Source organism: Selaginella moellendorffii, unplaced genomic scaffold, assembly GCF_000143415.4.
Source record: "Selaginella moellendorffii unplaced genomic scaffold, v1.0 SELMOscaffold_40, whole genome shotgun sequence".
In the NCBI taxonomy this organism is placed as follows: domain Eukaryota; kingdom Viridiplantae; phylum Streptophyta; class Lycopodiopsida; order Selaginellales; family Selaginellaceae; genus Selaginella; species Selaginella moellendorffii.
In genome coordinates, this window is record NW_003314301.1 from 451611 (window position 1) to 469701 (window position 18091).

Here is an 18091-nt window from a genome sequence, read left to right on the forward strand (position 1 = left end):
AGTCCTACAAAAATATTGCATATGCAAATTATTCACTCCACTTGGACATATGACAGTCAATTTATTGCCTAGCATATTTAAACAAATCTCCTTTTCCAAATCCGCTTTACAACATGCTCAACCAGCTCTTTACTGGAAATGGGACAACATCTATAATTATTGCATTTGGTATGCAACGCTCCTGTGCAGAAGGTTGAGCAATTCGAATTTTGCAAGTGCTGTCTACAAAAAAGACTACCAAAACAATCAAAATCAGTTAAAAACTCACCTTAACATCAGCCATGAAAGTTTGATCCTTTTGAAGATTTTGAAGATGCACCGACACCCTCACAAAAGCAGAACTACGTGGTCCCAGATAGTGCTCTAAAGAGAAACAAACAACAAATATCAGAATCGAGAGCCACATAGAAACAGCTCACATAAAAAGATGCGCATGGATGCGTGGGTAGCCCAAATACAGGACTGATGTTTCCCACAGAGGTCCTTATTTTCCTTGTTCACCAACACGAAATGAGCACAAGGAAACCACTCAAAAGCATGATACCTACCAAGTCGACATTTGCAGTTCCAACAGCTTGGGTAGAACTTGGACCAGCTTGGTGCGTGGTGTCGTTGGGACCAATCTGTAAGGGAGTTAAATTAGTCATTACAGAAAACAATGAGATTTACTTGGACAAACCTCCAGAAGGCTGTAGTGACAATTAACACTAGAACATGAAGAGGCTCAAGTCCTTAGGTAACAATAATTTTTCTGTGCTCACTCATCTTTGTGTTTATGGAATTCCACTCCACATTTTCAGTGCACTGAACAAAGAGGAACTAGGTTCTACATTATCTCCATTGTGCCCCGAAAATCTACTATTATATCGCATTCAACAGCATGGACACCAAACATGTCCCAGAGATCATTGTCAAAGATTGTGGTAGCAAGGACTTTAGCGAAAAGCTTGCCGCTCATCAAGTCACGTAGAGAATCTTGGACAAAGAAGAGCCCGACCTTCCTGTTGACCCCAATGCCCTGGAGGTCCACCACCACGCACTTTCTAAACCCCACCGTGTCCACAGCATCCAGCTCCTTGACGGGATCCTCTCCGTTGTCAGAAGGCGCCTTGATCAACTTCCTGACCGACAATGCCATCAGCATGCCCCTGTAGTCCTCGTAGCTGACAATCCACTCGAGCGCATTGTACTTCAATGCCTTGGTAGGCACTGTGAGAGGATGTTGCCAGTTGAAACCTGCTTCCGCCAGATCGTAGTATCCTTGTAATTCTCAGAAATACTTTGAGAAACCTCGTCTTGCACATGTTTGTCGATTACAAACGCAGGAGGCATGGGAATCAGGCCGAGCTCGAATGAAGAGACGCACCTGACGGCTTCGATACTCCTGATCTGGCATGCCTTCAGCGGCTCCATCGAGGACGCCATCTCTGGGTCATACAAGTAGGCAGGCAAGCTCCAGGGCGTCGGCCAGGTGCGCGGGATCTTCATGCTGGCGACGCAGGCCGGGGCAGTCTCAGTGAGCGTCTCGAATGTACTCGTTGAGCAATTCTAGGGGGCTAGCCGCGCGCAGTGAACTCATTGTCGTAGCAGATATCGGAGAAGAGAAACAGGGAGGTCGTGCTGCTGTCGCAGACGAGCTGGAGAGGAGGAGCAGGAGTTCGTGTGAGTGTGCTGCATGCGCAAGCGGATCGACCAATAGCTGCAATAGCCTGATGTCAGCCGGGCTCTCGTGTATCCTCTACCACAACCAAGGGTTTAGGTAAGTTCAGACACGTAAAAGGAAGAATTCAGAATGGTGGTGCATAAGTACCTGCATGGTTGCATCGGACACTTCCTCCTCAATTCCACTAACCAGGGGTGACGCGCTAGAGCTCATGGTAATCGTGGTGATCACCACTACGTTTCCTGCACTGGACGACCGTTTTTAAGTCTATTTTTCTTTGCACTTTTTGCAATACCTCGTCTGGTGGGAGTGAGTTCTCCGAGTAAAGTAGGCTTACGAAATGCACCTGATGAAGCAAAGCCAGCGAGTTAAACAAATCAAACCATGGTTTCTTCCTTCGGGAGAAACGTCTTTGAATTATGATGGGATCCACAGGCTCAGATCCCTCTTGGCACTCTGGTGTCTTCCACTCCAGGCCGCGGGTGACCCGAGGAGTCGTTTGTGGATTGAAAGTTGGGGCTCTTGAGCTATAATCCACGTGAGCATCGTGCTGGTAAGTTGGTTTGAAGTTGATTGTATTATAAGTTCTGATCTCAGGGTCTAGAAATGCTCAACTTTGCTTGGTATTGGACAGTTTTAAGTGCTCATTGAGCTATAGTACATGGTTATGATGGTTGGCAAATAAGGTGGCCACATTGAAGATGAGGGACCGTGGGGTGAACAATGGATTGCATTCATGTGTCTTATGCTTCTTAGATAAACTATATTAAGCCTTCAATCTATGGCTTCATGCTGCACTCCACTATTGCTCACTCCTCCTGCAATTCAAACAGCTAATGTCATTTGTCGCTTTCTTCATTCGGGCAACAACGATCATCAGTGCGGATTTACTCCTGCTTCAATCGATTCGATTCATTGCCGGGACGATCGAGAATCCACCAGTATTTCGAAAGCCATCTCCTTCAAGGCATCTGGTTTCTCCTGCAAGCATAAAGTGTGTCAAGTACCTCCGTCATCATTCAATTCTTTTGAAAAGCAATGCTGGTGTTTCGGCCAAACTGGTGTTTCGGCCAAAATTGAAAACCCTCTGTCAAAGTTGAGTACGCCGGTCTATGGACTGACCAAATGGGCATACCTTGAAGTGCTTTCTTTGACAATAATATAGAAAGTATCTGACCTTTCTTCTTGGGGAACTTGCGAAAGCTCGTCTTCCAGCTTTTGTGAGTGAGAAGATCTTCTTATTCTTCCTCTGGAGTTGAGCCTACATGAAAGACCAACCAAGAGACTAAGTTTCTAACAATGAAAAGAAATGCAATAAGAAAATGCACCTGTCTTTCACGTTGAAACCACATAATCACCTTCTCATCTCGCCCATTCTCTCACGACAATCAACGAAACTCGAGGACCACTTGTAAGAATGACCGCAAAGTTCTTATACCTAAACTTGGACGGCATGGTGGTGTGGCGGCGACTGTGTCCAGGTGAGTGACGGTAAACGAGAGCCCGGCTGACATCAGGCTCACGTGCGCTGCAGCTATTGTCGATCCGCTCGCACATGCAGCACACTTGCACGAACCCCTGCTCCTCCTCTCCAGCTCCTCTACGACAACACGACCTCCCTGCTTCTCTTCTCCGATCTCTGCTACGGCAGTGAGTTCATGGCTCGAGAATCGCTCAACCAGTACATGACCAGCGCTCACTTCGACATCTGCGTCGCCGGCACGCAGATGCCGCCTACTGGCCGACACCCTGGAGCCTGCCTGCCTGCTTTTATCTATTCCCACGGACTCTCCCTGCCTCGTCCCCAATAAGTGTTTTCATTGAGATGCCACCCTCGATGGAGCCGCTGAAGGCATGCCAGATCAGGAGCATTGAAACTTTCGAGTGCATCTCATCGTTCGAGCTCGGCCTGATTTCCATTCCTACGATCTGGCAGAACCGGGTTTCAACCAGCAACATCCTTCTCGGGGCGCCAACCAAGGCTTTCCAAGTACAACGCACTTGAGTGGATTCTCAAGGATTACCAAGGCATGCCGATGGTACTATCGGTCAGGAAGTTCATCAAGGGGTGTTGATGGAATGGGAAAAGCTACTGTTGAATGCTTGTTGTATATTGTCTTATATACTTGTTCATAATCTCTTCTAGATTCCTGCTGCAGATTCCTATGTCCTTGACACCTTGATTTCTGCTCTAACACTCCCCCTCGATCTAATCCATCCTAGAGATCCGATCGTATCACTTACTCCCCCTAGGTTGGTACGGTCCTAGCTTGTGGTGAACTGTTGTGTCCAGAGTTGCCTTTGTAAGCAGCTCGCACTCTAAGCATGGAGCATTGGAACCAGTAGTGGCTCATCTTGGAGTTCCAGCAGCTCCTTCTCATCGATCCTGAGCTCCACACTCAAGCTCGTGATTGTACAGCATGTACTGGTATACGATCATGTTGTCAGTGGACTCCTCAGCTCTGCTAAGTGATCAAGGAATAAGCTTTTCATGCTTGATCTGAAGAGGAACCTGACAAATCGCCCCTCTCCTCAAATTCGTGCCCCATGGGCATCGCCACCACGATCACAATGCCCATCAGTAGCAAGTGTTGAGATCTTCCTGAGAAAGTGTTCATTCTTTTCATGACATAACTGGCGATCAACTGTGTTGTCATTCAGGGTTGTTCGCAGTTCAAAATATAGTGTGTTTCTTTAGCTCCCCTCCATAGCAGCATTGCATGCTACAACTGCATTAGTGAATTAAAATAATATACCTGGTTGTAGATTGTTTATTGTTTATTGTCAAAGTTCAAAATCCTAGCTTGTGGACGGCAGCTATGTTGGCCCGGATAGTCTCTCTCATCTCCACATCCTCCTTGTCAATGAACATGGTGATCCCTGGAGAGAGCTCTGGCATTCCATCTGGGCAACAAGCTCTCGAGCTCCACGCTCCTCAGCACACAGCTCTTGCATCAGCTTGCCGCTGCTGTCCTGGATCGAGTTGCTCTCCAAGAAGAACCTGGTGGTGTCCTTGTATGAGTGCCAGAAGGAGTGCTCGTCCAAATATATGACTTGAGAAACACGTTCTGGTAAAGTATCTCTTTTTTCTCCCCCTTAGAACATAGTAGGATCAATGAGAAGAAACACCTGCGCTCCTTAAGAAGTTTTCAATATATTTGTGTGCCCATGTGACATTAGGAGATACTATAAATTTAAAAATTATTTATTGGGATTTATCATTTTCTGGCTAGACCTGTAAAGTGTTTGGGAAGACTAAATACCAAATTGGTCTATTAGACCTACACTTTCTAGGGTCAATACCATGTAAAATTGTGGAGGCTCCAGGAGTGCTATGGAATTGTATGTTCCTCTAAGAGTGGCAAATCTACTTAGTACTAATATAATAGTATCTTGATAGCATTGTAACATGCCCACTTTGGTTTATTCCCAGAAATAAGAAATACATTGGTCTTGATTAAGTAGAGAACATTTTCCCTTCAACACCCGTACAAATTTGCATCCCCGCCTCACACCTTGGCCATGAGATCGCTGAGCATCTCAAATGCTTCTCGGCGAGCCTGACTGCCAGGACAGTCATAAAGAACTTTTTACACCAAAGTAACATCGGCCATCGCTGAGAGTCACCCGAGCCCCGCTAGAAACGCTGCTTTGACGTCGACGAGTTTTGGATCGCCAACCTTGAGCTTCGCGAGCCTGCCACCGCTGGAACCCACAAGATTGGAGAGCTTGTTGCGGCTAGAAGTCACGTCTTCCACTTCGCCACCTCGTGGAACAAGCCCCGGCCGTGTCGATGGTAAAGCTCGAGCTTCCTTGCAGTGCACTCAAGGAAGCCTTTCCACCGCCAAGGAGCTTCTCCACATCGTCGAGCAATCCAGGGCCCTCGAATGGCTGGATAGGGCTAAAGAAACTCTCCAGCACTGTCAAACCAACCGATTGAGTTCCTGTATCCCCCGGTGTATGCACAAAGAACACTGCCAGATGACAGCTCGCAAAGAAAGTCTCCGCGATTTCCCTGCCAGCGCAGTAGGTCTCGCACAGAGCAGCACTAATTTCCACGGGGAAATCCTTCTGAATCCCTGCTGTGTCCTTCCAGTGATGAAATCTGCTCGTTGCTAAGTGACCTTCGGATGCCTGTTAGTGCCCATCACATCACTGCCACCGTCGACATCTCAACCATGTATACTAAGTGTCAATCTCGACGGTGCCTCCAGAACAAGATCAACTTGATCGCTTGCTCCACCAAATTCTGTTCAGCCTTATCCTGAACATGCCTCATGTTCAAGCTCTTGACTGCTGAGCATCGGACTTGCATGCAAATCCACTCAAGATTGGAAACATTGCTTGCCTGACCCTATCACTGTTCCATGCAGCTTGCTGCCGCCTATCAAAAAACCTCTACAGAGACAGAGTGTGGGGGAAGAAGCCCTACTGAGGCAGAGCTTCACCTGTGATGGCTCTCATGATCTGCATTACGTTGCTCGAGTGAACTGGATCAAGCCCACTGCCCGAATAGAGGTGAACAGAATAGTCTCTGGTACCATGATGGAACGGGAAAAGCTACTGTTGAATGCTTGTTGTATACAGTCTTATATATTAATTCATCTCCTTTAATCTCTCCTAGATTTCTGCTGCAGATTCCTGTGCCCTTGACACCTTGATTCCTGCTCCAACAGGTGTGCTGCCAACGGAGAGGATCCTGTCAAGGAGCTGGATGCTGCCAACGCAGTAGGGATCAGAAAGTGCGTGGTGGTGGACCTCTGAGGCATTGGCATCAACAGGAAACTCGGGCTCTTCCTTGTCCAAGAGGCTCTAGGCGACGTGATGAGCCACATTGCGAAAGTCCCTGCTACCGCAATCTTTGATGATGATCTCTGGGGATAGTCGCCAAGGATACTGCTGAATGCGATGTAGTAGATTTTGGAGGGGCAATGGAGATAATGCTGCTGAAGCCAGAATCTAGTCCCTAGGTAAGTTGATCTTTGTTGTAATGACTTTTATTCGCAAGAAAGTTAAAATTGAACAAACATTGTTTAGGTAAATTCATTTCGACACAGGATTTCTTTTGAGCTGGTGAGTGTTTTTTTTTTATTGTTAGTTTTGCACGGGACAGCGATCTCAAGTTGACGTTGTCGAGAAGAACTTGAGAAGAACAAATCCTTTGTTGAAAGCAGAGGCGCACACACACAGAAGGTGAGAACTCTATATCACTGATTATGTTCAAGCTAAAATTCCATGTGTGGATCAGGCACTTGATTGTGATGAGATGACCCATGTCCATCTACCCATTCATAATAATGCAGAGCATTGAGATGGTGGACTTTGGGGAGCTGATGAGAAAAACATATAAAAATCAACTACCCCTAGGTCTTTGCTCTTTACTTTGCTATAGCCTCAATCCTGCCTCTAGAATGTGGTCTTCGCTAGAAGCGGCTCAAGAGAAGCGCTTTGCAGGAAATTTCCTGAAGTTTATGAAGTGGCTCAGTTACTTTGCTATAGCCTCAATCGTGCATGCCTCAGTTATCTGTGAGGCAAATATAGCATTTTTTATTGGCATGATAAAACACCATCGAAGTTCATGCCATGAAAATAAGAGAAACCGAAAGAACTACGCTTACCAACACTTTTGTATCCAGCGAAAGTCTTTTGGTTCGTCTTGCAAAGCGGTGTCTCTTTGGTTTTTCGCCAGTCCTTGCGCGCCAAGAAAACTTACTCAAGAATGAAAGTTAAAAAGCATTCTCCGGAACTCTAAAACGAGGGTGCACAAGATTGTTTCGCAGTTAAACCATCAGCCCACACCCAATTCTCGCAATAGCCTCGGATTGGAACACCCTGTAGATCGAGTCACAGCGAAAACTTCGAAGCTTGCCTTGTTCATGGGTAGGGCCTACGAACCAAATCTGTGCAATCCGAGACTTCTTTTCTTCCAGTTCCATATATGCAGTCCTCAGTGCTTCAAAACATGCCGTGCACCATGGCGTGTTGGCGTGGTGACACGAACACGGCCCCCAGCTGTGTTAACACGGGCCATGTTCATTGACTCGGTCAATGCTCCAAAACACAGTTCCAAACACGGTTGAAACACGGTCAAATACTGTGTGACCACGCCGTGTTCTAAAACAATAGCTCATGTGGTTCACGTGAGCATTTTGCGCTTTGATGTTTTCTTGTCTTGCGATCAATAAAAAATTCCTGCGATCAATCAAAAAGTTTTTCCATCGATCTATGGCAATTTTCTTGGGCTGGGAATGCCTTCTCTAGGATTCTAGCGCTGGAGTGGGAGGAATGGCGCCTGTGATTGGGAAGGTCTACGAGGGGATGGATCAGATGAGCAAGAACATCCGTCAACAAGAGGAGAACAATCTTAGGTATGAGGAGCTAAACCAACTGATTTCAAACAGGTGGTGGGCTTATCATAGCACTTTTCACTCTATGGCATACATGCTTGATCCAGAGTTTCAGGGGTGAGGACAGGAAAAATCCAGGGAAGTTTCCAAAGATTGGAACATGTACTTGGAGATCCAGTTCCTTGACTATCAGCAAAGGTCAACTATAAAAAATCAGCTTTGCCAATACAAGAACTTGGAGGGTAGTTTTGGCACCGGGGACTCTCAGATGGATTGTACAACAAAGGGTTCTATGTAGTGGTGGGAAAACAATGGCTACTCAGGTCCAGATTTGCAAAGGTTGGTAATTCGAGTGCTTAGTTAGGCAAGTTCTTCCTCATTTGTGGAGCAATTGTTCAGCATTTTTGGGCACATCACTTCAAAGAAGAGGAATTGCTTAGTAGTGAGCCGGATTGCAGACTTGGTATTTGTGGCTAGTAATACCAAGTTGATAGGGAGCCACACTTCTTATGACAAGTTTGTGGGATTGAGCCAAACAAGAAGTATTCCTCAAATTACTGATGCTGATATTGAAGCTATGGAAGAAGAGGACGAAGACGAAGATGATGATCCTGCTAATGAGGAGCTTCTAGATGAGATGGAGTGATAAGTAGAATATTCTAGAGAATATTCGTGTTTTCACCCGTGTTTATCCGTGTTCAATTCCGTGTTCCGTGTTCATGTTCAAAAAATTGAATCCCATGTTCATGTTCATGTTCGTGTTTTGAAGCTATGGCAGTCCTAGCTCGCCCGAGACACTTGTCGCTGTGCCCAAGCGATTCATCACCTCTGCGTTCATGCTAGTGCCCCAGAAATACTCACAGATCATCCACACCTCTAGTTAGGACCACTGCCTAGCTTGCATGAACCCAATGGTGTTTTTGTTATTTTTTGTTTGCTCAAGCAAGACTTATAGAGAATATACCTAGATTGGATATTCAAGAATATTTTATCATCTATCGGTTATTATTCATTTAAATTAATTTTGTATATATAAACTATAAACATATTTATAATTTATAAACTTTCCTAAACATTTTCTAGTATATTCTTGTTTATTCTACTATTTAGCAATAAGATTAATCTTTATTTATAAATCATAAAAATGTTTATAATTGTTAATAAATTAGATTATTCAAAAATACTACTATTAAGAAAACTAAGTGCGAGGCACAGCAAATTATTTAATTTAACAACTTATTGTTATTATTATACACAATACTTAATATCAACATAGATATTTAACTTATGTTGAATATAGCTACCATCCTGCAAAGTGCTACTGGTACCAATACCTAGTCACTGGGACATACAACAATTAAACCATAGACTAGATGGTAGAGGGCCAAAAATGTCCTCTATTCCAGCAAAAATATTCGGAAAAATAATACTTTTAAATAAATTTGCTTTGATACTGTCCAGAAAAAGGGATGCTAATGCCAGAGGCAATGTCGACCACAACTTGAACACTTCAGGAACTCAGTGAATGATGTAACATGAATTTTGCAACAGTTACATGCAAAATTTATTACCACTGGCATCAAAATCACTTCAACTTTTATGCAAACAACCTATCACTACTGGGAGGATTTTTCTCTATACATAAATCAAATATAAGAAAGAGAGCCACATTGAAGCAGCTAAGCACATCAAAGTGTGACTGCTCCACAAAAAGAACCCATTCACAGAACAAGGGTCCTTGCCACAAAGATTCAGGTGAAACCCAAGCAGGTTGGATCATTGCAGGGCAAATGAATCATACCATAGGTTCAAAGAACTGTAAAAAGCACAGTTTCCTTCTGAATCAGAACAGTGTCATTGGAACCAGCAATCTGTAAGAGAGTTAAATTAGATGTACACTAGAAACTGACTCAACCTGAATATATAGAGAATATATGTCTTTGAGCATTCGCTTCACTTGCTTCAAGATCCATTACTGTCATTGTCCTTTGGTACACACAAAAGATTGATTTACCCATCATAGAAACAACAAGACTTACCACTTGAGAATGAGGTTCTGGCTTGAGGAGCATGATCTCCATTGCAACTATATCGCACTTGGCATCTTTTGCAGTCCCCTAGACACCAAGCTTGCCCTAGAGATCAAGACGAAGAAGAGCCCAACTTTCCTGTTGACACCAATTCCCCGGAAGGTCCACCACCATGCACTTTCTAATCCCCACCGTATCCACAACATCCAGCTCCTTGACAGGATCCTTTCCATTGGTGGCACACCCTTGATAAACTTCTTGACCAATAGTATCATTAGCATGCCCCTGTAGTCCTTGTAGCTAACAATCCACTCGAGCGTATTGTACTTCAATGCCTTGGTAGACATTGGTTGAAATCTGATCATAGCATCCTTGTATTTCTTAGAAATACTTTGAGCAGCCTCCGCTTGTATGGGTTTGTCAATCACAAACTTAATTGGAATGGGAATCAGGCCGAGCTTGTATAAAGAGACACACCCAATCACTTCAATGCTCATGATCTGGCAATTGGATTCCCACTTCGATCACTTCTATATAGCACATTTTCAGTTCCATTTTGAGGCACAGGGATTTGTGTTTCATAACTCTACCACCCATAGACAAAGTTCAATGTCCTCATTGAATAATAAATTATTTTATAAAGTAACTCCATTATAGATTACTATTTTCATCTATAACACCAAGCCATTATTCATTAATGATTCAACACCAAAAGCTCATTAAGCCTTGCCCAACCTCTAAAGAGTATAACCTATTTTAGAGACTCACTAAACCATTTTTGGTAATTTTCTCCCTTTGTACTAAAAGCACCTTCTCTATCTCTATCTTACTACTCATTTTGGAGTAGTTTGGAACTTTATCCACATAGCTAATGCATTTGGGAACTTTAATATTGATTTGTCGAATCAATTTTTTAAATGTCTACATTGCACATGTTATGCAAATTCCACTTCCCCTTTTTGTAAGGTTCTTTACTTGAGGGCACCATCATTTTTTCTTTTGTTTCATGCCTCTCTAGGCACATTTATCCTCTATTATTTGGCTACCTTGCCACTCCATCTTTTAGGGCATTCACCCTCGCTAAATTAGAGTTTTTGGGAATCCTATTTTTGGAAATATTTTTCTTAAATTGGAGCATTTGGGAATCCTAGTTTTGAAAATATATTTCCTTTCTCATAATCAATTAGCATCTACCACATGGTGGTTCCTTCCTTAACTTACCATTTGGATTCTTTCTAATGATTTCAAAATTAAATTTTTAACCATTAGTGTTTAGATTTTATCCTTTGATTGTTGCACCAAGCAATATAGGATCACTACCTCTGTCCTTATGGTTTCATAGTAAAGGCTTTACTTTACTAAGTCCATGGGGTGTTCACTCTAATAAGTTTTTTCAACATTTTCTACTGTAAGATTTATTTATAGTTTAACCTTATGACCCTTCTATAGGTCTATTTTTAAAAACTACTTTTTTGGATTCACAATACTATTGTATTGCACAACTCATTTCATATAGGGGTCCTCCCTTGACTAAATCACACCATTTCTAATAGTTCAAATCAACTCTTTAAATTAAGACTTTTATTCCTTAAGTAGGTATTAGGTCTACTAGACTATTAAATTGTTAACCATAACTCTAAGGCATCCCCACACTTGGCAGTGCACATAAACTAGCCCTTCTAGCCAAGAGTCCATAACAATTGAGATTTAATGTCTCCATCTCATTCATTATGTTTATGGTGCCATTTGCACAAGAGTGTTCAAATTAAATATGACAAACTTTCACACTAAACACTTTAATTGTGTATCACAACTCTAGGGCATCCCCCACTTGGTGATGCGCACAAGGTAGCCTCCATAATCATTGAAAAATGAGTGTCTTTATATTCCAAACCATCACCACACCCTAATAGATTGGGACTCGAACCTAAATATTAGAGGGTTGAGACTCAAACCCAACTTTTGTATATACATTTATGAATGGCATCACCCAAGATCTCTAATATGACTCCTCACGCTGGTGCATCAACTTATATTCAACATGCATTATGAATCACAGTTTAAGAACATAATTCCTCTGAACTTCCAAGTCTTCTCACTTAACAAATAATTTTTATTGAACCAATTAACTTAACCTTAAAGCATCATTTCTTTAAACCTTTGGTGTCTCCACATCATCGACTTTATGAGTTTACCCTCACAACACTTTCCATTTGTGTTTAGTTCTTGTCAAGACCATAATAATTATTTTTTATGCCAACTATTGGTTAATATTCCACCACAGTATTCACATATAATTCTTCACTAAAGTTGTTTTCTTCCATAAACACCTTTCCATGACTTTAGTATAATACTGTTTGCCATCAATGAGATACCCACTATTCTATACTTGAATCTCATAATCCTCCCAATCCTTCATCAGGTATAACATACTTTTATCCAAATCGATTTTCTCTAAGCCTTTGGGATCATCTTTTAACTCTATTGAGTTATTTGGATTTTGGACTTTATTAATCTAACGTTTTGTAAAGTCTTAGCCTCATAGTTACTTTTGATGTGTCACCACATTTGAATGCAACTTCTTTTATTTATGTCCTATTCACAAAGTCCATATTTGTAATTATTTCTCTAATAGTTGACCATCCTTTATTCCACGTGAATTACTTTTGCCCCTTAAAACTATCCTTTCATATGATGAGAATATTAATTCATCCTTTGTTCCAACATTTATTAAAGGTAGTCTTAACTACCATTTCAAAGACATATGTCTTCATTCGTATTTGACCTCCCACAATCATTAACTCTAGTCTTAAATTTATGAGCACAATCCTTAACCATATAAAAATAATTTTACAACTTTTTTATTTTCTTGAAATCTCTATCTTTCTTGTGATCCAAACTATAGTTGTTTACCACAACTATATTAACTAATTTACTAAGTTAAATGTTTATATGAATCATTTCCTCAACTCTTTGAGAAAAACCTTCTATTATTTCTAAAATCCCAAAATCACTCCATTAATGGCCTTTTTTCCACATCACTTATAAGTTCACGTGTGAACTACAATAGAGAGCCATGCCCTTTCAACATGCAACTCTTTAAGTATAGCCCCACTTCTAGGACCATCACATGTCAATATCAAATAGTGATATACTTGACTGCTATTAAGAGTTGAACTAAAGAATAACTCTGATACCAAATTGTAAGCGATTACTTTTTCCATTTTACTTTAGTCACTTAACTACACTTTTGACCATTTAGAGGAGTCTCACACACAACCTCTATAAGTCTTATTACCGACTTGGGGAGTTGCTAACCCCATGATTGTCCTTTATACCACTTTACCTTTGCACTTGGTCCAAATGCTTTATGTATCCAATCCCACAACAGATATTCAAAGATACCACTAACATATCAACTTATTACACTAAGGTTATATCCATTCATCTTTATCCCATTGGTAGTTCAAGACCACTTGACCACAGTTCTGTTTCTCAAAGATTGGGCCATCCATCCATGAGTGGTCATTTTATAACCACATTTTAGCATCTTTAAGATGCCCAAAGATATAGGGAACACCTATCTTTAATATCCCTTTTTCAGTCCCTACCAAGTCTTTTTCCATCTATGGTTATGCTCACCAACACCACTATTGGGTTATGGCTTGAAGGCTTAACCACTAAGTCCTATTGACCTCTAAAACTTCCTTACCATGTGACTATATTTTTGGTCACTGCATAAGAGGATTACTCCTCTTCCTTTTCACAATCCAGGATTTTGGGATAACATTTCAATCTTGACACTTCCACATGTCATCACACTTCCATGTGTCAAACTTTACATCCCTTTTTAGAGACTCATTCATCAATTGTTTCATGCTCATTCTTCAACCCCTTTTTGGGAGTTCCACTCCCACTTTTGACTTTCTAGGTCAGAACTTTTAATCCAAAACATATTACATTCATTGGACTCCTACTTTGATCACTGAGCACACTTTTGGGTTCACTTTAGGGCTTAGTGATTTAGGTTTCACAAGATGCTTGAGATTGACACTATTATTGCCTATGTTTAAAGACAAGGGTGAGGACATGATCATGGCTATGATGTTCACTACTAAGCATGTGATGAGGTTAGCTATATGTATCAGTGTTGTCAATATTTCCTAAATTGGCATCTTTCATTTTCTAGGTGGAGGCCATAATGTTAATAATGTCTTATTGTTGCTGCTATGGTGGAAGGTTTTGATATAAAAATTCTTCAAGGAAATGAGGAATTATATAAGTAATGGAGGGTCTTTATTTGAATAAATCAATGACTCCTTTATTCTTTTTTTAGGAGTATTATCAAGGGGTGCACTTAGCACTAGCTCATATAGTTTAGTTTACTTTCCAAAATTGTTTTTATAAAAAGAGATCCCTTTTTATGTTGGTGGATATGAGTTTGAATGTATCTTTTATTGCTCAATATATTGCCATATACTGTTATCTACAATTGTATCATGCAACAGAGCCAATCGTTATTCTTTATGGCAATAGTTGTGCATAAGCATTCGCACTAGATAAGACAAACATAACTATATATGTAAATGATCTCAAGCTTGAACTTCAAGTGTTGCAACTAGTGCTAAGTTAAACTTTTAACATAATCATTAGTTATAGTGTATGTGACTTTGAGACTTCTCCCGTTTATTTATACTCCTTTATATTTCTTTCATTCCTTTTACTTTTATTCCATTTCATTTACCTTTACCTTCATCACTTTTGTGTTCTTATTATTACTTTATTCCCTTCTTATTCTTTATTCTTCTATTTCCTCTTTAGATCCTTCACATAGTTTTTATGTTGTGGTAGTTGATCGACTCAAGTAGGAGTATGTTGATTTTTTTTACTTTGGCTTATCATTTGGGGCCAAGATTGCAACCTATCATCCTAATCCAACTAAAGATGTTCATCTGATCAAGGTTCTTATTTAGTATCAAAGGAAATTAAAATTTTATGTGCAAATGTTAAAAAGATGTTGGAGAAGGGTTCATCTGTTAAATGATATAAAGATTTCAAATGTGTACTTACTTTCTTATATAGTTGATTTTCTAAATTATTTGGGGTGCAACCGTTAGTTTACCAAGTTAGATACTATTTCTAGGTACTAGCAAGTGTTGATTGCTAAGGAGAAGACTACTTTCTATATATTATTTTATTTATATAGGTCTTTGGTGATGCTATTTAATTTGAATAATGCTTTAGTTACTTTTCAACAAATAATAGACAAGATTCTTTATGATATACTAGAGGTGATTACCAATTTCATTGATAATGTCTCAATCCACTCATATAGGACATAGAAGCACATTCATGATATCCATAATGTGTTGAATTGACTATATAAAAATTAAAGTTATTAAAGTGCATGTTTGGATTCAAGTATAAACAACTAAAGTTTCTAATCTACTTTAGTCACTTAACCACATATTAGACCATTTGGAGGAATCTTACTCACAACCTTTATATGTCTTATTCCTAAATTAGGACTTGTTAGCCTTGTGAATGGCATTTATGCCACTCTACCTTTTGCACTTTGTCCAAGTGCTCCATATGTCCAATCTTACAATAAATACCCAAATGTACCACTAATATATTAGTTTATTATGCTAATGCTATATCTATTCAATTTTATCTCATTGGTAGTTTAAAACCACCCATACTATAGTCCTGTCTCTCAAAGACTGAACCATCCATCCATGAGTAGTCATCTTATAACCACACATTAGCATATTTAAAATGCCCAAAAACATAAGGAATACCTCCTCAAATATCCCTTCTTTGGTCCCTACCAAATCCCTCTCTCTCTATAGCAATACTCACTAACACCACCATTAGGTTAAGGCTTAAAAGCCCAACCATTAAGTCTTATTGACATCTAAGACTTCCTCATCATATGACTATACCCTTAGTCACTACATAAAAGGATTTTTTCTCTTCCTTTCCACAGTCTGAGGTTTTAGGATGACATTTCAAAACACCATAGCCCTACACAATTCTCATGGATACTTCTCCTATCTTCTGCATCTGGTGCTCTAGTCAAGTGGCTAGAGCAAAGTTCCAATAAGCCATGCTAGGTATCCAAGTACATAGTGTTACCCACACTTGGATTGGGAGCATTGATCATCTGATCTCCTAAGGGAGCTAAAATTATCTCTTAAATATTTCACCAAGTTACTTTATTTGTCCATTTATATTCACTCTAGCCTTAAACTCCATAATAGTTATATTTTCAAGGTATACCCTTCCTAAGCCAACCTTTCTTATCCAACTGATTTAAATGAAGTTCAACTTTCCCTACTATACTTTTGGAACCACATTGCCAAGTAAATGATGTTTTAGAGTTATGGTTTATGGTTAGTATGCTTGATATAGAAACTCAACACATCTAATTTATAAGATAATAAAAACACCTAATTTCAATTGCCATGGACACTTGGCCAGAAGGGCTAGGTTGGGGGGTCATGGTCATACTCAAAAGTTGAACAATATTGATGACCATGTTAAGGTACATGGTCTCATGATGCTGCTTGAGGGGACATGCTTGCCTAATGCTCAAATTCTCGTAGCTACATTCAAGAAAAGTTATGGCCTTAGAGAAAGGAATGGCTCTTCTTTGGACATGAGACTGGACTCCAAAGTGTTCATGACAAGATCTTTGATAGATCTGTACATGAAGTGTGGCACTATGGATGGAAAGTTTTCGAGAAGACACCAGGGCGGGATATGGTTTTATGGAGCTTGTCTACGTCTCAAATGGTGAAGAAGAGGGAGCTCTAGAGCTCATCAAGTTTGTGGAGGTGGATGATGATGTGATCGGTTGACCATTCCCTCCGGACTCAATCTCTGTGCATGCTTGGGACCCAGAGGAAAATGGAGAGAGGCATGGCATTCCACTTTCAAGCTTACCATGCCGGCTGGAATGACTACGAGGTGGCTCGCGGCCTTGTGGTGATGTACGTGAAGTGTGGGAGCATGGGGGATGCTCGCCGAGAGAGATGATGTCACAGCATGGAACTCGATGGTCTTGGGCTATGCCGAGAACAAGCAAGCAGTGCTGTTCTTGGAGCTCTTTCGAGAGATTCCTCCTCAAGTTTTGGACGCTCACAGATTGGCTGCTGCTCTCGAGGCTTGTGGAAGCCTGGCGTCTGTGGAACCGGGCAAAGCCACTCATGCTCTAGCTTGCCGCTTGGGGATGGAAGTATCTCTCATCGTTGGGACTAGTTTGGTTGACTTCTATGGCAAGTGTGGAAGCATGGTGGACACTCGACTGATTTTTTATGGGATCTTTCCCAAGAAGCTAGCGGCCTGGACGGCTTCCATGGAAGGCTATGGCCGTCAAGGAAGCTCCAAGCTTGTGATGGAGCTTCTTTGTGGAATGGAAGAGGAGGGCTTTCGACCGGACGCTAAAACTCTGGCTAGCGTTATCAGCAGATGTGATTCCTTCCCAGGATTATTCCCTGCGCATGGTGGAGCCAATGAATTACATGCCGCAGTAGACATGGTTAGCTCGATGGAAAGTGTTAGCAACGCTATGTTGGTGAGAATTATCCTAGATGCTTGTAAGGTGGAAGAATCTTCAGGTGGCATTCAAGCGTTTGATGGATTTGGATGAGTTTGATTCAGTGGCTTATGTACTATTTGCATCCAGCTATGATTAAGTGCAAATAATTCACTTAGTTATTCTTTCTTCGTAAGAACGTGTCTGCTCTAAATGGAGCGAGCGGCAAAGGTTAGAGCTCCAAGACCAATGGTGATAGCAATGGGGCCTCCATACTTGGTGCCAAACTCTGCCATATTCACGCAAGAGTCGAGCATGGAGTAGAGTAGAGTGTGCTTCTGGCGATGTTGTAAAGAGCACGAACTGGGGCGAGCAGTGACTGGTATGCATATGGGAGGTATTCGCTTGCACCAAGAGCATTGAACAGAGAATCTAAGAACCATTCGCTGTGAACAGAGGCCACTACAAGAATGTCGCCCGAGAGTGTCAAGGGGTTGTAGAGTCCCAGCTT